This window comes from Lucilia sericata, unplaced genomic scaffold (genome assembly GCF_015586225.1).
Source record: "Lucilia sericata isolate MDLA Ls3-8-SP2 unplaced genomic scaffold, ASM1558622v1 Contig000220F_arrow, whole genome shotgun sequence".
NCBI classification, from domain to species: domain Eukaryota; kingdom Metazoa; phylum Arthropoda; class Insecta; order Diptera; family Calliphoridae; genus Lucilia; species Lucilia sericata.
In genome coordinates, this window is record NW_023994248.1 from 218804 (window position 1) to 241252 (window position 22449).

Consider the following 22449-nt stretch of genomic DNA (forward strand, 5'->3'; position numbering starts at 1 on the left):
TATTTTTCCAATATTTTTCAATATTTTAATTTTAAAATTTTTGTCACGAAACGTTATTTTCTCAGTATACTTTTTAACAATAATTTTTAATTTATAAAACTATATTTTTTATATGAACATGTAAATACAATAAAGAAATTTATCCGTAATATTTAACGTTTTCTCATAGCCGAACAAGTTATATAAACCATAAGCATATACACGAAATTTTTGGAAAATGTTCCATATACATATAGCCAAATATAAAGTTAATATATAATCAATATATAACAAGATATACATATAACCGATTTTAATATTTAGCGCACTTTTAAAATAAAACAGAGATTTTACGATTCTTTCGGGTGAAATTTGTATTAATTTTGTTTACAAATCTTGGTATAGATAGTATAAGTAAGTACTTCTTAGTCAGAATAAAAGTAAGTAATTACCAGACTACTTCCAAGTAATTCAAACGGTATGTTGTAGTCATTAAAATGTAAGTACATATGTACCAAGTTTTTGCTGGGTATTTAGTGTTTCTAAATCTAAAAATTTTATATAAATTGGATCATTGTGTTTGAATAAAATAAAATTTCCCATTTTTACCCCTTTTGTACTTTTTTCCTCCCCATTAACGAAATAAAAATTCTATTCCAAAAAGTTGCAACATAGTATTGGGAGCCCGTTATTATGCATTCTACATATGATAATAAACCAAAAACAATGTTTTATAAAAACAAGTAAGTGCTATATTCGGCTGTGCCGAATCTTATATACGCTTCACTATAGTGATTATAGCAATAGCAAAACAAAATGAACAACAACAACGTTAACGAAATAACCACACAAAAACAAAATACACAAGGCAGTAAAACCAACAGCATCCAAACATACCGAACGAAATGCACAAAAACAAAATACACAATGCAATGAAACCAACAGACAGCCAAACATACGAAACGAAATACACTAAGAAACAAAAACAATATGCACAAGGCAATAAAACATATGAAACGAAATACTCCAAAAAAAAAGCAAAAACAAAATACACAACGCAATGAAACCAACAGACATCCAAACATACGAAACTGAATGCACCAAGAAATAAAAACAATATACACAAGGTAATGAAACACACAGGCATCCAAACATACGAAACGAAATACTCAAAAAAAAAAAAAAAATACACAACGCAATGAAACCAACAGACATCCAAACATACGAAACAGAATACACCAAGAAACAAAAAAAAAAATATACACAAGGCAATGAAACACACAGCCATCCAAACATATGAAACGAAATACTCAATGAATAAGCAGTGTTCTTGTTGCTTATATATCAAAGCATGAAAAGAACTGTCCTTTTTATGAAATTTTCATAGGTTGTCTCGGATTTTTGTTCATATCTCCGGTATTTATGGGCCAATTTTGCTGAAGGTGAAGGGTATAAAAAAATACCAAAAATAGGTACAATTTTCACCCCTTAAGCATCCGAATATCCAAAAAGTACTAAATTCATTTTTTTATTTTTTCGTCAAGTTATGAAGGAGTCAAAAATAATATTGGAATGTTCTCGGGTTTAAAAGATACATGGGGTGCAAAAAAAGTCCCAAAATACATTTTTTACCCGTTTATACCCTAAAGGGGCCGAATTTGAAAAAAGTACCAGACACCTGTCCGCTTATTATACCCTTCACCTTCGTGAGAAGGGTATATATAAGTTTGTCATTCCGTTTGTAATTTCTAAAATATAATTTTCCGACCCTATAAAGTATATATATTCTGGATCCTTATAGATAGCGGAGTCGATGTAGCCATGTCCGTCTGTCTGTCTGTGTGTATGTTGAAATCAGTTTTCAGAAGATCCCAGATATCTGCGAGATCCGAATTTTCAATAATTCTATCGGAAATACGGTCGAATAGAACGCTATTTAAAATCAGCCCAATCGGCCCATAAATAACGAAGATATGAGTAAAAATCCGAGACCACCTCTGAAAATTTCATCAAAAATTTACTTTTTCGTGCATGCTTATACAAAACAATAAACAAACAAAAACAAAACACAGTATCAAACGGTAATTTTTTTTGTTATTTGTTATTGTAATTCTTGTTTATAAACACAAAGCAAAGAATGAACATCACGTTACGTTGTTATTGGCTAGAAACATGAAATTAAATATGTAGAGCCTGGATTAGGCGAGAACACATTAAAGGGCACTTTTTGTACTTTTTCGTTCTACAAAAGGTACTTTTTGAATTTTCTATAATATTGAACCTACTTTTTCGTTATACAAAAGGTACTCTTTGAATTTTCTATAATATTGAACCTAGAAACATGGTATTAAATATGTAGAGCCCGGATTAGGACAGAGCACATAAAAGGGGACTTTTTGGTACTTTTTCGTTCTACAAAAGGTACTTTTTGAATTTTCTATAATATTGAACCTAGAAACATGAAATTAAGTATGTATTGCCCGGATTAGGCCAGAACACATAAAAGTGGACTTTTGGTACTCCACAGGGTACTTTTTGAATTTTCTATAATATTGAACCTAGAAACATGAAATTAAGTACGTTGAGCCCGAATTAGGTCAGAACAAATAAAAGGGGACTTTTTGGTACTTTTTCGTTCTACAAAAGGTACTTTTTGAATTTTCTATAATATTGAACCTAGAAACATGAAATTTAGCATGTAGGACCTTGACTAAGTAAGAACCTATAAAAAGGGATTTTTTGGTACTTTTTCGTTATACAAAAAGTACTCTTTGAATTTTCTATAATATTGAACCTAGAAACATGATATTAAATATGTAGAGCCCGGATTAGGCCAGAACACATAAAAGGGGCCTTTTTGGTACTTTTTCGTTCTACAAAAGGTACTTTTTGAATTTTCTACAATATTGAACCTAGAAACATGAAATTTAGCATGTAGGGCCTTGACTAGGTAAGAACCTATAAAAGGGGACTTTTTCGTTCTACAAAAGGTACTTTTTTAATTTTCTATAATATTGAACCTAGAAATATGAAATTAAGTATGTTGAGCCCGAATTAGGCCAGAACAAATAAAAGGGGACTTTTTGGTACTTTTTCGTTCTACAAAAGGTACTTTTTAAATTTTCTATAATATTGAACCTAGAAACATGAAATTTGGCATGTAGGGCCTTGACTAGGTAATAACCTATAAAAGGGGACTTTATGGTACTTTTTCGTTTTACAAAAGGTACTTTTTGAAATTTCTATAATATTGAACCTAGAAATATGAAATTAAGCATGAAGAGCACGGATTAAGTTAGAACGTATAAAATGAGATACAATTGGTATTTTTTGATTTTTTTGTAATAAAATTCTTACTGACTGTTTTTTAACACATCATGGTCAAGGGTATATAAGATTCGGCACAGCCGAATATAGTACTCTTACTTGTTTTTTAAATGAACGACGATAAGCTATAAACAATTTTTGTATCTTTTATAGTTTAGGAGATATGAGGTTACCGAATTTACCCGTTTTTACTCTTTATTACCCCTAAACATTCGTTTCTATTTGGTGGGAGACCAACCTCCTGTCCAAGTTTCAGCTATTTATCTTCAATCGTTTAGGCTGTGCGATGATGAATCAGTCAGTCAGTCAGTAACGTTAGAATTTTATCTATATAGATTAATTCAGGAAAAAAAATTAATTTTGCAGTTCACTGATTCTGTGTGATTAATAGCGGGTTCTACGCGAAATCTCACCCGTCCACAGAAAAAGTAAAATTTTTTATAATACTTTTACGAAATTTTTTCTTTAAAATTCCGTTTATTTTGAGCAAACTGAAAATGTTATTTTTTATGTATTACTAGCTATACCCAGTGTGCTTTGCTACCCTAAAAGCAGTATAAATAAAAAACCAACTTAACGATTTGAAGATTCTAACTTGTTTCATATATATAATGAGATGGCAATCAAATTATTGCAAGTTCGCCAATTTTTCCAAACGTTAATAAAGATTTAAATGTAACGTTTCAAAAATATGAATAATCTAATAGTTTACCAGATATACGAAATTCTGTATTTAATTCATATTTCCCCACTGAAAGTTCGGGGAAGATTCTAGCTCTAATAGTTTCTCAGATATACAAATTTTTCTATTTAATTCATATGGGGGTGCCAAGCCCCCCTTGATAAAAGTCCGCCCATTTTCCCCAAAATGTTTAGATGAATATTAAAGTTCTATGTGAAAATTTTTAAGAATCTAGTTCCATTAATTTCCCAGATAAAGGAATTTTTGTATTTAATTCATATGGGAGGTGCCGCTCCCCCCACTGGTAGTCTGCCAATTTATTACCCAAAATGTTTACATGGATATTAAGGTTCTTCGTGCAAAATTTGAAGATTCTAACCCTAATAATTTCTAAGATAAACGAATTTTTGTATTTAACTTATATGGGGGTGCCACGCCCCCTAATGCTAGTCAGCCCACTTTTTGTCCTAAATAATCATATTGACACTAAAGTGGCTCCGACAAAATTTGAGGACTCTTACTGTTATATTTTCTCAGATATTTTCTTAATATGTAGAGTGCCACGCCCACTATAGCTATTCCAACCATTTTGTCCACAAATATTGTCCACAAATATTCTTATGTCAAAGTTGTTCGTAAAAAATTTTAGAGCTCTAGCTGTTGCAGTTTCTGAGATATGCAACTTTTAAGACTAACTTTGGGCGTGGCACTTCGCCTACTTGAAATTCCAAAACAAGAGGTAGCCTATAGTTCCTTCTAGGTATACAGGAAGACACTGTGGAAATTTCAGGAAAATCGCTCCAGCCGTTTAGCAGTCTATAAAGTCCAAACAAACATACAGACACACATTCATTTTTATATATATAGATGTATTGACATTTATTATACCCACCATCAAAAAAGATGGGGGGTATATTGATTTTGTCATTCCGTTTGTAACATATCGAAATATTGGTCATAGACCCACAAAAGTATATACATTCTGGGTCCCCATTAAATTCTAAGACGATCTAGCCATGTCTGTCCGTCCGTTCGTCTGTCTGTCTGTCTGTTGAAAGCACGATTGAGTCCGAATGGAAAGAGCTAGAGGATTGAAATTTCACATAAATATTTCTTATAGGTAAGGTTTGTTTGGTATTGAAAATGGGCAATATCGGTCCACGTTTTCGGATAGCCCCCATGCAAGTGGGGACTTGTGTAATCAGTCTTAAAGCACAAAATTACTAATTTTACCCGTTTTTTGCCCTTTGGTCTATTTTTTGTTCCCCTTCTGGTCAAACTTTCACAAGGGCCCTTAGCTTATATATATTTCTGACACTTTAAAAAGTTTTACAGAAAAAATTTTCGCTTAAGGTGCTTTTAGACGACATGTTTTTTACACATGTACTGTCAAAATTTCCATCTGTAAAAGTTGTACCTATCGTCTGATACATATGAAACATTGCATGTGTAAAATACATGTGGAAATACAAGCGTTCAAAAATATCCAAAAATGTGAAAAAAGCTGTTTCTAGTATGTCATTGCAATTATTACAATTCATACTAGATGAAAGAAATTGAAGCTCACATGCTTCATAATACAAAATTGTCCGCCACTGCATCCCACATCCCCCACAGCTATGCGGACGACTCAGGTAGAGCTCTTCCTTTCAAAAATCATAAAAATAATGATTACATCGATCTGGACCTTCTAAATGAAACTTTTTTCATCCGATTGTATAAGAACATAAAACTGGTCTAGGGATTGGATAAGGGTATCAGTGTGCATGTTATTGAAAGCGCCTTCGATGTCAATGCATACCGCCAGTGTATACGAAAGATTCACCTATGTAGTGGACGACTTCGTTTAAAGCGGTTTCCTCAGATCGTCTCTTTACATAAGCATGCTGCTTATATTTAAGGTCTTTGTATGGTATACTGCTTTTAACCATGCTATCGACTATCCGTTCCAAGGTTTTAAGTAGGAAGGACGTAAGACTTTTCGGTCGATAGGACTTAGGTGTCGCATAGCTAGGTTTCCATGGTTTGGGTATCAATATTACCCTTGCATCCTGTCATTTAACTGGCGCATATGTCAATTTTAAGCATGCAGTGAATATCTGTGACAGATGTACTGAAACCAGTCCCGCCTCCATCTGCAAAAGTGCCTGGAAAATGCCATCCGGCCCTGCAGCTTTCTAGGGAGCAAAGCTCTTGATTGCCCCTTTAACCACGTCAGATGTAATAACTATTTCCGTGTTAGCCTCCCCTTCCATCAATATTGGTTCATCTATGTTATTCGATATACCGGGTGGGAGTTTCATTGTCTACTACATATCCTCAAGCCTCCTGCCCGTGTCATCGATCATAGATTCCGGTTGGACATGAGTTTTGAATAGGAATTTTTTATCTTCGATACGTCATTTACGCTATCTACCTGTTCACAGAAAAGTATCCAGGAGTCTCGTTTGGCTTTTAGAAAGATTTTCTTATATTCACCTAGTTTATTACGATACTCATCCCAGTATAGTTTGCGAAGAGTCTTCCCAAGGTTCCGGATCTCCCCAGTTACCCAAGGTTTCTCCTAGGCAGATCTCCGCTCTCGCAGAGGGCAGCTGTCCTCGAACGATTCAACCAGGGCACTTGTGAACGTTTCCACTTTGGCATATATATCCTCTTTATGTTGACATTGAAAAGTGTCCTGACCTAAACAGTTCTTTAATAAGGTCCCAATTAGTTTTACACTTATTCCGAAACTTTATCGGCTTTGGTGGTGGTCTTAGTATTTTTAATCTTATGTACCGATGGTCAGAAAAGGAGTGCTCGTCCGAAACTCTCCAATCCTGAATTTCGTTTATAAGCTCTTCTGAACATATAGTTATATCTAATACTTCTTCTCTGATTCTATTGGCGAAGGTAGCTTTATTACCTAAGTTCAATGTTATCAAGTCTTTAGTATTAAGGAAATCCATAAGGGCTTGTCCCCTGCGATTGGTGTTTGTACTACCCCAAGCTACATGGTGGGAGTTGGCATCACAACCTATTACAATTTTTTACAAGAGAAGGTAATAGGACTAGGAGGGCAATATGGGAATAACACCTGTCCCAATACACTTTAGGTTGGGTGTGTGGTGGTTTCGTATTTAGTGACATTTTTTGTTTTTTTTTTTTTGTTTTACTGTTTCAAGCCTAATGACAGGGTTGGGACCTACTGAGATTCCGAGCTTGCCGAAGGAGTCATTAGGCCTAACAGACCGTAACATAAATGGCGCCCAAATGATGAATGATTTGTTATAGAGTAATGCTCAGGAATGAATACACAGCATCTAAAAAGGCATACTTCTTTTTTTTAACGTGCTTTGAACGTTCCAAGATGTGGAAATGTTCCTTTCTAACATTCAATTATCTTTTGACATCACAATATCAAATAGCCTTTAGTGAAAAGTAATTAAAACGTAAATAAGAAATACTACTTGATGTTTTATGTGTCATAACGTAATCTCGTTCTAAAATTTTAATAGAAATGAAGTACATATAATGACTAAATGTTGTAATTTTTTTTTTTATTTATCCCACACACTAATAAAGAAAGTATAATAGGAAAACCCTAGCCCACTGCAATTTTCACGTCCGACAGCCATTGCGAAACCTATAAACGAAAGATATATATATTTACGTGCAGTTTAATCAGAGAATATTAGTAAAGTTCCTTTGTTGATTCATATTGAATGATTAGTTTTATTTTTATTTGTCAGTGATTTCATTATTGATTTACTTTCTTATATATGTATTTTTTATGAAATTAGCTATTTGTTTTTTTATTTAATCTTTTTATACCCTCCACCACCATCAGTGGTGATAGAGGGTATATACACTATCGGACAAAATAAAGTGCAAAAGTACTCATGCTGTATTCTTTCAGCCAAAAATCTGTTAAATGATTATTAAATAATGAAAATTTATTATAATTCATTTAGTTAATATACATTGCTACAAAAATAACAATAAAACTAAATTATTGTACTTAGAATGTTTCTGTATAAAATTTAAAATTAAAGTAGATTCACTTTTTGTCGGACAAAATAAAGTGTAAATTTTATATATCATTGTTAAAATTTCTTGTATATCAAAATTTTTTATCTATTTTGGTTCTGATTTGAATATTTGGATCTACTTTAGCCATTTTGGCAATTTTTTTACCATTATTATGTCCAATCGCCTTCCCCTCCTCTTGTTTTCCCGCATACGATTATTTTCAAAAGGAATCCAATTTTATTCACTATTTCATCGGAATTTTTTGATCAATTGTGGTCCAAAATTAATCTATTGGATTTAGGGTGGTGCTCTGAACAGGACATTCCAATTTTCCTGTGTTTTTCCTACATTAATGTTATTTTTTAACTTTATCAAGTACTTAAGCTTATTATCTTGCCGTGATATAAAGTTGCCCAAGTCCATTTTTAAGGCACTGATCTTTAGATTTGAGTGTAATATGCTCACGTAGTATTCACTAGACCTTTCTGAATACATTTCCCGTAGGTTCCCCACACCTAACGTTAAAAATTTAACACATACGAAGAGTCAACTGACCCATACCTTGAATCGTCCACCATCTTATTTAAAAGCGCGGAAAGTTTCTTCCGATTTTAGTATTTAATTTTGTATTTTTTAGCTCAATTTATGTAGTTGGTCAGATGAGTTCCTATTTGTAACGAAAAATTTAAAATGTCGACAATGAGTGAGAGGTAAGCCATTTAATATACAAAACATGAAAAACAATACCCTGGTTTTTAAACATTAGCGTGGAGGGCTATCAGTATTGGTACATTATTCAACTTTAGGAGCGGGAATCTTAGTGAAAATGGAGCAAGTAATTACAAATGAGCAATAAACGAGCATATTTAATAAAAATCCTGAAATAAATGGCGTAAAAATGGTCTTGGGAGACTTCATGTCTCAGCAGATTCATGACTTCAAAGACACAACAAAGGCTAAAAATCATTATTGTACGAATAAAATCACTGAAAAATTGGAATAACCTGCTCAGAGCACCGCCCTAAATCCAATAGATTAATTTTGGACCACAATTGATAAAAAATTCTGATGAAGTAGTGAATAAAAATGGATTCATTTTGAAAATAATCATATGCGGGAAAACAAGAGGAAAGGAAGGCGATTAGGAATAATAATGGTAAAAAAATACCATAATGGTTTAAGTAGATCCAAATATTCAAAACAGAACCAAAATAGATACAAAATTTTGATATACAATAAATTTAAATAATGATATATAAAATTTACATTTTATTTTGTCCGACAAAAAAGTGAATTTACTTTAATTTTTGACGTTATACAGAAAAGTTTTAAGTACAATAATTTTGTTTTATTGTTATTTTTGTAGCATTGTATATTAACTAAACGAATTTAAAAAATTTTCTATATTAAAAGTTCATTTAACAGATTTTTCGCTGATAGAATATAGTAATAGTACTTTTGCACTTTATTTTGTCCGATAGTGTATAAGTTTGTCGTTCCGTGTGTAACACCAAGAAATATTCATCTAAGACCCAACAAAGTATATATATTCTGGGTCCTTATCAAATTCTGAGTCGATTTAGCTATGTCCGTCTGTCCGTTTGTCCGTCTGTCTGTCTGTGTAAAACACGCTCACGCTAAAACTAAGCAAAGGAAATAAACCAAATTCACCCAAAAGATTTATTATTATCCTAAGCAGTTTGGTATTGAAAATGAGGTTCACAACGTAAAAAGTTATGAGTAAAAATTTCAGACTACCTCGAAAAAAAATACCTTTTTTTCATAATTCTTTTGAATTTTTCTCAGAAACTACCAACGATATTTCGATGAGTTTTGTCATACATTATTTTTTCGGAGTAGTGATCAATTATATTCAAAATCTTTACAATCGATCCAATATTTCCCATAGCCCCCATACAAAGGTATATATTCCCGGAAATTAGTTTATCGTTAATAACTCCCTCAAATATATCGGTATCAACACGAAATTTTGTACATGTAAATATAATATGAACAGAAATCATACTGTCAACGTAGATCTCAGTCGATTCACAATTGGTCATAGCTCCCATATAAGGTCCTATTCCGAAAATCACCTAAACGCACATATTTCATTGATGAATAAAGCTATTGTGATAAAATTCGAGTTGGATATGTTTTGTGTACATACATATCATTCTACCAAATTTTTTACGGATCGGTCCATTATTGGTCATAGCTCCCATATAAAGCCCACTTCCGAAAATCATTTAAAAGCTCATATTTCATTGTCAACTAAAGCTATTTTGATGAAATTCGACAGAAATATGTTTAGTCGAAATATAAATTACTCTACGAAATTTTTTCCGGATAGGCCCATAATTGGTCATAGCTCCCATATAAGGTCCACTTCCGAAAATCATTTAAACGCATATATTTCATTGAATTATAAAGCTATCGCGGTAAAATTCGACACAAATCTGTTTTGTAGACATACAAATCATTCTAAAAAATTTTTTCCGGATAGGCCCATAATTGGTCATAGCTCCCATATAAGGTCCACTTCCGAAAATCACTTAAACGCATATATTTCATTGAATTCTAAAGCTATCGGGACAAAATTCGACACAAACATGTTTTGTCCAAATATGAATCACTCTGCGAAATGTTTCCCGAATAGGCCCATAATTGGTCAAAGTTCCCATATAAGGTCCACTTCCGAAATACACGCATATATTTCATTGAATTCTAAAACTATAGGGGTTAAAATTCGACTTGAATAAGTTTTGTGTACATATGAATCATTCTACCACTTTTTTCTCGGATCGGTCTATTATTGGTCATAGCTTCTATATAAGGTCCACTTCTGAGAGTCACTTAAACACACATATTTCATTGTCAAATAAAGTTAATTTGAGAAAATTCGACACAAATATGTTTTGTCTTTACATAAATCACTCTACGAAATTTTTTGCGGATAGGCACATTGTGCCAAATTTTTTCTGGATCGGTCCATATTTGGTAATAGGTCTACTTCAAAACATCCCTTAAACGCACATATTTAATTATCAAATAAAGATATCTTGATAAAATATGATTTGTGCACATATGAATCACTCTGCGAAATTTTTCCGGATAGGCCCTTAATTGCTCATAGCTCCTATATAAAGTCCACTTCCTAAAGTCAAATATGTGCGTTTATTTCATTGATTAATAAAGCTATTGGAGTAAAATTAGACCTGATCTTTTTCTGCATATAAATCATTATACGAAATTGTTTCCTGATCAGTCCATAGTTGGTCACAACTCCCATATTCTGTGTATAGATACATCATTCTATTAAAATGTTTTCGAACTGGCGTATTAATATACATAAAGTCCACTTCCTAAAGTCAAATATGTGCGTTTATTTCATTGATTAATAAAGCTATTGGAGTAAAATTAGACCTGATCTTTTTCTGCATATAAATCATTATACGAAATTGTTTCCTGATCAGTCCATAGTTGGTCACAACTCCCATATTCTGTGTATAGATACATCATTCTATTAAAATGTTTTCGAACTGGCGTATTAATATACATTTTTCTGGACCTAATCAAAATTAGTTCGACAAAAATTTTGGCAAGTTATCTAAAAATGGGTTTCAATAAAAAGTCGTTTGCTGGTGGAGGGTATTTAAGATTCGGCATAGCCGAATATAGCACTCTAACTTGTTATTTATGTATTTAGTTGTTTTATTATTAATTTAGTTATTGCATTGTTGTTACGTAGTTTAATTTGTCTAGTGATTGATTTTCTAAAAATTTGTTATAAATTCCTATTAAGTATTTATAACTTTATTACATATTTTTTTACCTCAAATATTAGGAAATTTATGAATTCCCTTTTTTCAAGAAATTTAATCCAAATATATATTAAAAATAGCACTTCAAAATACATGCACAAACATATCTATATATCGGAAATTCCTTTATACGCACGAGTATGAATATAGAGATCAGGTCTCAGTATAAGAATAGAAAAAGAGCAAGGCAACCACAATTCGATCTTAATCGTTCCATACCTCACATATTACCGAAGATACCAAAAATTAATAAACAATTACAAAAAATGAGTAACAGCGAGTGTAATTTAAATAGGCAACAATTCGTGGACCTGTCAGGAACTATAAGTACTAGGACACAAAGCCTAGGTGGGATCCCAATTCAAGGCAACTCTATCCCACAACCGAACCACCTTAATACACCTTCAGAGAATATCACTCCTGAATTTAGGGAAATGGTAGCTGATGAGGCGTTGGTAGTGCAAAGGTCTTTAGAAAACAAAGTTACAAAAATGGTGCAGGAAGAAATGACAGATATTAGGAAAAGCTTAGCGGAATTAACTAAGAGTGTGAGGGACCTCTCGAAGTCCACTGTACAAAATCATTCTCTAAGGGTTGACCAAAACACGTCGCAACCAACAAGTCAACAAGTGATCGAACATCTCAATTAGAAGGTCGTTTGAACACTAGGCCGGTCTCCGATAATAGTTCGGAAAATAATAATTTTAAATTGGGAAATGTAGCGATACCTTATCATGAAATCTGTGAAACTGGCACAAATAGACCAAGTGGTAAATTAACACGTATACGAGTCGATAAATTAGGAATCAATTTCGACGGGAATCCTGCTCATCTTAGTATAGATGATTTCGTTTTTCGCCTCGAACACTTACAAGTGCATTACCAAATTCCTTGGTCTGAAATATTAAGAGATTAACTGATGTCTTATTCAGCAAGAGAGTGGTACTCGTTATATGTGCGTACACACGGAACTTTGGATTGGCCAGGGCTCCGTCATGCCTTAATGGGCCAATATAAAACGACAAGATCAAATTTTGAAATCATGAGGGATTTGGTCGAACGGAAACAAAATGGAGAGACTATCGATAGTTATTTTCAGGCTATGTGCCAAATTCGGTCGCGGTTAATACAGCCAATCCCAGAATATGACCTAATAAAAATAATAAAGAGGAATATGAAGGAAAATATCGGTAGTATTGTTTATCCCATACCCGTATCTTCTGTTGAACAATTACGTGTTGAGTGCAATGAAGCAGAAAGGAACTTTCCTAGAAAAGATGTTCGTAATATGTCATCCATAATGCGCTCTACAAAATATGTAAACGAATTGTACCATGACAATAGCGAGGGAATTGAGTGTTCACCGGAGAACTATGTAGAGTTGGCAGCTTTAAACGTAAACCCCCAGCCAAGAAGTTCATTAATTACCTGTTGGATTTGTAGACAACAAGGACATGTGTTCATGGAATGTACTTCGACGGAAAGGACATTGTTCTGTTATAAATGTGGCAGACCGAATGTTATTATACCTCGTTGCCCTAACTGCCAATCGGGAAACCCGTTCAGGAGTTTGGGAGTGAAATGGGGCCCACGCTCGCAGGAAACCATCCCCCAACCGAGAATTAAAAGGTATCAAATCTCTGGAAAATAAAAATAGTTTATACGAACCTCAAATACCTAGACTTTAAAATCTTTCTGAATCGATAAACGAGCAGTGTTTGTTAAAACTAACAAAACAATTCGCAAACGTTTCTACAATATACACAACTTTTCATCTTTGTTTAATCGTTTTGTACGTAAGCAAAATAAAGCAAATTATTTTTGGCCGAGAAAGAATGAAAACAAAACAATTAGTTTTCAGTCATTTCCTTGCTTTTATTTACCAGTGTGCCAATTTGGAATTGGTACTGGATCTCTAGAAATGCAGTTGATCAATTTAAAAAGTAAAGCTTTGGTTATGGAAAATAGTGAAAGTTTAAAAGCCAGTTGATAGAGTTAGGTAAAAAGCCAACTAACAAATGAATGTTTAGAATCGTTTGTGAAACTTTCTAAAGCCATACAAACCTATCTCTCCCACTGAATTTGTTCCATGTATAAGTTAGTATTGTAAGAAAATGTTTAATTCTTTAAATTTTTATTTGAAAAGTTCACTATGAACGAATGGGGCATCATGAGCGCTCCTACGAAGTGCCATTAGATAAGATGTAAATCATGATCGTACATTTCGAAATTTTCATGTTTTTCGAATTAAAACATATTTTTGGAAATTGAAAGTATCGTAATTAATTAATTAATTAATTAATAATGTGGAGAGTTTGGATACAGTTAAATACTAAAAACTTGGTCTATTTGAAAACTTCAATATTGGGTGTTGGTTGGTAGTATCAATTCGGAACCCATCTTATTAAATTTGGTACAGATATTTTTGTTTATATAAATTTGTTTATGACGAATTTCACAACTATGCTGGTATTATTAAGCCTGTTATGAGCGTCAAAGTCATTTTCTGAAGAAGAATTTATATGCGAGTATGGTCAACAATGAACTGATCATTAAAAAATTTTGGAGAGAGATTTTTCTTCTACTTGTTTGTGTCGAATTGCGTCGCTATACTAATATGTATTATTAAATCAGTTATGAGCGTTAGAGTCATTTTCCGAAGTAGAGCTTATAAAAGGGGATTGGTCAATTATGTTCGGATCCTCTTAAAATTTGGTCTAGAAATTTTGTTCTTATAAAACTTGTTTGTGTCAAATTTCGTCGCTTACTGCTATTATTAAGTCACTTAAGAGCGATAGTGGTGATCTTATATGGTGGTAGGATCAATTATGAGTCGATAGTCACCAAATTTGGTAAAGAGATTTTTGTTCTTGTTTGTGTTGAATTTCGTCATAATACAGCTATTATTAAGACACTTATGAGCGTTAAAATCAAATTTGGAAGATAGATATTGGTTCTTATAAAAGTTGTTTATTTTGAATTTCGTTGAAATATTGCTACCTTAGGACCTTATATGGGGTTGGTATAATATGGTTCGATGTCCGCAATACATCACAATATAATTTCTGTATGCATAAAAAAACTTTATCTTGATTGCCGCCAAATTAATATATTACTTTATGCTGTATTAGCTGCATCATCAATTTTCGTTATTTTTACATTTCCTGATATACTTCGAAAAGCCTTTTAAATTATAACACTGTCGCCCTACTCTAATAAACTTCTATATTTTAAACAATGTATTCGAATGACACATAAAAATTCAAAAAGTATTTGTAGTCAAAAATCTATAAGAAAGATTCCTTGCAGAATGTCCTGTAGATAATTAAATCAAAAATTATGTTTTTGAAGTGAATTCATAAAGTATTTCAACTAAATTCAAATCGGGGTTTGTTGGTCAAATAGGCCGAAACATGGAAGTCATAAGGCTTCTTTGTTTCCATGAAGATTTTCGGAAATTGGAATTTTTCTTTAAAAAAATTCTAAAACTGTTCAAATAATCTCTATATTACAAGGATTCGCTAAAAGTGCCATTTTTGTTTTATTTGATGCCAATTTATAACATTTCACAGTTTCGAAGTTAAAAATTTAAAATTTTCATGAATCCAGGGTGCGTCTGATTCATATTGAGCGGCATCCTGGTCTGCGTCTGACTCCAGAGGAGCGGCAGTGTCTTTTTTCACACCTGTACAGGTGCGAAAAAAGAGAGGTATAAACTACCAAATCAAAAAACCGTTTTTGTATATTTTTTAATATTTTTCTTCCATTGTTGAAGAAATTTATTTCATTTTAGATTATTTTTATTCTACACAAAAGAAAATGCAACCCTGATCAGCTGCCGACGCGTCAAAAGTTGAAAGTTGCTGAACTTTTCGCGGCAGACGCGTTACAAACTGCTATGTGTAACTTGTTAAATGAAAATACACTATTTCAACTTTTTTTGACAGAAGCCTATAACGCGTTGCCGCGTACAACGCGTGTTGTGTACTTCCACCTTAAGACGAAACCAAACCAGAGCAGGCATGTGACCACATCTAAACATGTGCCCCATACCAGCACTAGACCTAACACAATCACCGTCTCGGAGAATTCTAACGTACAGCCATCTTCATCAAAGAAGGCCACGTCGGGACCAAAGAGAAGTGATGACCAATGTGGCATGACAAAGTCTGCTAGCACAACACCCAAGGGACTGTCTGCATCTTCCTCTTCTCGAGGCACAGCGACGGTCACCAAAGGTCCAGCAAGCAGGCCTAGTATAAAGCGGCAAAGGTCAGGTGAAACGCAGTCTCGGAGAATTCCAACGTACAGCCATCTTCATCAAAGAAGGCCACGTCGGGACCAAAGAGAAGTGATGACCAATGCGGCATGACAAAGTCTGCTAGCACAACACCCAAGGGACTGTCTGCATCTTCCTCTTCTCGAGGCACAGCGACGGTCACCAAAGGTCCAGCAAGCAGGCCTAGTATAAAGCGGCAAAGGTCAGGTGAAACGCAGGTGTCTGAGGGTAAGCGATTGAAACCATCAACTAGCTTAACATCAGCACCTGAGCTGCAAGTAGCCATTATAGACCGTAGTCTTCCCGATGGGAAAATGACTACGGACAGATGGCTACTTCTGGAGGAGAAGATCTTGCGGGCACTAGTTGACGAACTCGCACGCAGTGAGGATGACTCCTTTATTGCGTTCGACGGCGACAAATGGTCAAAGGGTGTCAAAATCATCGGATGTGGTAATGAGAAAGCCCTAGGCTTTCTCAGAAACTGCATTCTGGAGGACAAATCCATACTAACACTAATTAAGCATCAGAATAAGGAACTTGGTACTGACGACTAGACGATAGAACGAGGACGCACGAGGGACAAGGGAGAAGGTAAGGATCTCTGGATCAAAATTGGATCAGAATCCCTCCGACTCCTTCGTTCCTCTCAAGGCGTCATAAAATACGGGCTCAGCCAACTTCGGTTGATCTTGCCCGCAGAGAAACGCAGTGATGAATCCAAGCGGCCTGAGGGTGGTACAGATTAATCTGCACCACTCCGAAGCAGCAACGGACGACTTGCTGCACTTTATGGAGAAGGAAGTTATCCACGTGGCCTTAATTTAAGAACCCTGGCTTGTAAGCCAGTAAATTTCGAGGCGTTCGGTCACGAAACTATGTGCTCCTCTCTCCAATCCCTGAAGGTAAAATAAGGAGCTGTATTTTGGTAAGGAAAGACATTAAAGTTTTCCTTCTATCTAATTACAGTTCTGGTGCGACAGGGGCTACCAACTCTAATTATATCATCTGCGTACCTACCGTACGACGAAGACAATCCGCCCTCACGTGCTGTACTCAGACTAATAGAATGGTGTAATACAAGGGGCCATGATCTTGTCATGGGATGTGATGCTAATGCCCATCATACTCTGTGGGGGAGCTCTGATATTAATGACAGGGGTGAGTGTTTACTTCAATACTTTCTAACCAAAGAATATAAAGAAATTGGGGCTTGTCAGTTGGTACGTAAAGGAGTTGTCATTCGGTACCTAACTCTAAGTATGTATTGGTAGAATTTTTGTATTAGTATTGGAACTCCAACCACTTTCACCACACTTTCCAAACATACATACTTGCATAATATCGTACATAAAAATTTTAGGAAAAATAATAACATTTAAATTTCTACATTCGCAGATTTTTTAATTTATTTTGCCCACATCTAATCAGTAAACATTTAATAAATATATTTTTCGGACTTAAAAACTCTTTTTTTGCAAAAAAATAAGTTTATGTTAAATAATTTTTTCATTTTCAATACCAAAATATACAACTTTATTTTGTAAATTTTAATTTCAACACACAAAAATTAATTGTCAAAAAAATTAAAAAAATATTTTTTTAGTTTGTGAAAAATAAAAATATTTCGGATTGTTAAATGCGATAAAATTGTGTAAAAAAAAAATAGTTATGTGTTTGTGAAAAAACGTCTTTCAAGTCTTAATATCCCGGTATTTTCGCGAAAAAGTTTTGAAGTATTGTGAGAGAATTGAGTTCTCACAAGTGTGTTGAATTTACACAGAACTCGTCTGTGAACAGAAGGAAATGTTATTGTTGTAAAACAATGTCATAGTCCAACTTCTTATTATTATTCTTTGCTTCTAACTACTAACCTTAGTGTTTGCAATAGGGGTAATAGACCAACGTTTTTCAATAGGATCAGAGAACAGGTCATTGATATTACTTTGGTAGGGAACACTGACTCAGTCAGAATTCTTGATTGGAGAGTATCACTCGAGAGAGTCAAATTCGGTAATCTGATTGATACCATACCACCTCCGGAAACGGATGGACCACAAGGTACACAAGACTTGGACGACTCAGTAGATTATCTATCCAGGACTTTAAGGGAAGCCTACTATGCTTCATGTAGGGTGCGGCAGGTACCTAGGAAATTCCGGCAACCATGGTGGAATCCTAAAATAATGCAGCTAAGGAAAGAATGTAGGAAACTATATAATAAAGCGAAGAGGGATCAGAACCCGTTAAGCTGGGACGATTATCGTCAAAGCTTCAATACTTTCAAGAGGGAAACCAGAAGGGCTAAGAAGGAATCATGGAAGCGTTTCTGTAAAGAGCTGGAGAGTACCACCGAGGCATCACGTCTACGCAAGGTGTTATCCAAAGACCCCGGTACGCCTGGATTCCTGATGAAACTGGATGGTAACTTTACTGAAGGTATCACCGAAACTCTAGAACTGCTTATGGAGACACACTTTCCGGGTTGCAGAGATGATGAAAATGAAGGCTCCACTTTGGAGCACCTCGCAGCTTCTCGAATCCACATAAGTGAATTAGTCAATTCCATTGTTAGTATAGAGAAAATTTCGTAGGCGGTGTCATCCTTCAAGCCCTATAAATCCCCAGGGCCATATGGCATATTCCCAGCACTACTCCAAAATTCGATCACCACCATCATGCCATGTCTAATTATGATATTTAGGAGCAGCCTGGAAACAGGATATATTCCTAAAGTATGGAGAGAGGTTACAGTAGTATTTATCCCCAAAGCGGGAAAAGTAAACCATAATACCGCCAAAGACTATAGGCCGATCAGTCTGTCATAGTTTTTATTGGTGCACTGAGTGTCCTAAGTGTTGATCAGCGGATAAGAATACATGCTTAAGAGTAGGGCCATCAACTCTAATATGGGTGTTAGCAAGACAAGGAAAGTTGTGACAAGGGGCACACCACAAGGTGGTGTCATCTCTCCACTCCTGTGGAATCTTGTCGTAAATAAAATCCTTTTCAGACTCAGTAGGATGGGCTTGCATACGCTGACGACGTCGTGCTTCTTATTCAAGGGAAGTTTCTTCCCACAATAAGTGAACTCATGGAATCAGCCCTCAGCGTTCTACTTTCATGGGCCAAGGAAAACGGTCTGGGTGTCAACCCGGCCAAAACTGAACTGGTTCTTTTCACCAGGAGGTACAAAATTTCAGAATTCAGACCTCTGCGTTTGGATGGTACCATTTTGAACACCTCAAGCGAGGCCAAATATCTTGGCGTAATCCTAGACTCTAAACTCACGTGGAAACGTAATGCTGAGAGTCGAATGAAGAAGGCATTATGTGCCTTCTATATATGTAAGAAAACTTTTGGGAAAAGATGGGGTCTTAAACCATACATTGTGCACTGGATGTACACCGCGGTCATAAGACCTATTTTGACCTACGGAGCTCTTGTTTGGTGGAGAGCGGTGGATACCAAGACTCATCTCTCTATTCTAAACAAGGTACAAATATTAGCATGGCTTGCAATCACTGGCTGTTTGAGCTCCACCCCTCAGGCTAGTCTAGAGACGATGCTAAACATAACTCCCCTTGATATATACATCAAATGCATTTCTGCTAAATCTGCTCTACGACTTAGACAGTCGAACGGGTTGAAGCACGACCGCATTGTTCGTGGCACCATCCTACAAAAGATAGGCAGACCTATCATGGGGCAGGAAACAGATTACATTCTATCTACGCTGAATTTTAATAGGTCATTCAAGACCAAAATACCGACGAATACTATCCTAAGGGACGACGTGATCTCAATCTACACAGATGGCTCAAAGACAGAAAGGCGTACGGGATCGGGAATCTTCTCCGATGATCTAAATCTTCTACTGTCTCTTCGACTACCTAACACCTGCACGGTCCTTCAGGCAGAGATATATGCCATCTATAATTGCGCGAGAAGAATCCGGGAACTAAATCTCGAAAATTCGACTATACATATATACTTGGACAGCCTTGCATCAATCAAGGCTCTTAACTCCAATGTCATTAAGTCGGAATGTCTTGTCAATTGCATTCAATCGTTGGCACAACTGACACAACATAACGTTGAGTTGATATGGGTTCCAGGACATGAGGGCATCCGGGGAAATGAAATGTCTGATGAATGCGCAACCAAAGGGTCGTCCCTGGACTTAACCCTTGCGCAAAAGGATATTCACGCTCCCCTGACGACCCTATCAAAACTGATAGATGAATGGGCTCTGAGTGAGACGGAACTCAGGAGTTCAAATATCACCACTTGTAGAATATCGAGACTGACAACAGATAGGACTAGAACTCTCTTATCTCTTGATAAAAACTCGATTAGGCTTCTAACTGGTATAATTACTGGCCACTGTATGATTGGACATATGTCAGAACGTATGAGCTACCCATAACTACTGTAGAAGCTGCTTAGACGAAGAGGAAGTGGAATCGGTACAACACCTTCTATGTGACTGTCCAGCCTTACAAGAGCACAGACTACTCTATCTGGGTAGAGCTCTTTTCCATGATCTAGACTGTCTCAGAGATGCGTCACTGATAAACATGATCGGTTTTATTAAAAGCACAGGCTGGTTTACATGGAGACCGAACGAACCAAGTAATCAACGAAATTAGGGAGGGTAACCATTCTCTCATCGCTAGGGAATGGTAATTCTAAATGTATCACAATGGGCCACAAGGCCTCCGAGTGAACTTGCTTGCTAGCGAGCAAACCACGTAACCTAACCTAACCTGTGTCCCGATTTGGAACAAGAACTGTATTTAGGAATAGATTTTTGGAGACTTTTTAAATTAGCCCCAGATGTCATAGGTGTAGATGAAACAGACTAAGTTAAAGTGAAAAATGATTTTGACATAAATAGGGAAAGTTACAAACTACGACCACACGAATTGGACGAACGACAAAGAGAAATATTAGACAATGTAATTAAGGGATTTGATTCTTATGAGGAAAGGGTTTAGGAATAACACACGTAGAAAAACATAAGATCACATTAGTCGATGGGGCCGAACCCATTAAGGATCAGTACTATCCGATTTCTCTTCTTCTCTTTTCGGCTGTTCAGGAGATAACTTATCAAGAGATGGATTACATGTTGAAACTTAAAGTGATTGAATTAAGCGAAAGTCCATGGTCAAACCGCACAACCGTAGTAAAAAAACCAGGAAAAAAACGTTTCTGTTTAGACGCGCGAAAATTTAATAAATTAACAGTGAAGGTTGCTTACCCTCTACAGAATATTGATGGGATTTTGAATCGAATAGATGAGACACACTACATAAGTAGTGTGGACTTAAAATATGCCTTCTGCCAGATTCCTTTGGACGGGGCACCTTTACAGTAGCCGGAAGACCTCTTTATCAGTTTAGGGTAATGTCATTCGGCCTCTGTAATGCTGCTCAGCGGTTATGCCGATCAATGGACAAAGTTATTCCGAACAGTCTAAGGGACATTGTGTTCATATATCTAGACGATCTTTTAGTGATCTCCAGTTCTTTTGAAGAACATGTGAAACTACTAAGGGAAGTGTCTACGTGTCTCAGGGAGGCAAATTTAACCATAGGTTTAAAGAAATCACAATTTTGGTTTCAGGAGCTAAAATATTTAGGGTTTATTATCGGAGGAGGTGCACTTAAAACAGATCCAGATAAGGTGCAGGCAATAAGGGAAATAAAGTTACCAAAGACGGTTAGAGAAGTAAGAAGCTTTCTAGGCACTGCAGGCTGGTACAGAAGATTTATTAGGAATTTCGCTACCATTTCAGCACCCCTCAAAGATTGCCTTAAAAAATCTCGAAAGTTTATTCTTACACCTGAAGCCATTGATTCATTTGAAAAACTCAAAAAAGCGTTGACTTCGGCTCCCGTGCTCCAACACCCTGATTTCTCAAAACATTTTTTTATTCAATGCGATGCGTCGGAATATGGGATTGGTGCAGTTTTTATCAAACAAATGATAAAAGCGAAGAGCATCCCATAGCTTATTATTCTCAAAAATTAAATTCGTGCCAGAGAAACTACACAGTTACAGAAAAAGAGTGTTATGCAGCGGTAATGGCGGTAAAGAAATTTAGGCCTTATGTTGAGTTAATGCCATTCACAATAATAACGAACCATGCCAGTTTAAAATGGTTAATGTCGTTAAAAGATCTGAGCGGAAGACTTGCGAGATGTTCGTTACTCTAACAGACCTTTAATTTCCAAATTGAACATCGAAAAGGATCGGAAAATATTGTGGCTGATATGCTGTCATAGTTACCACAACAACCCAAAATTGATGAATTCCAAATGGAGAATTTGCTTGAT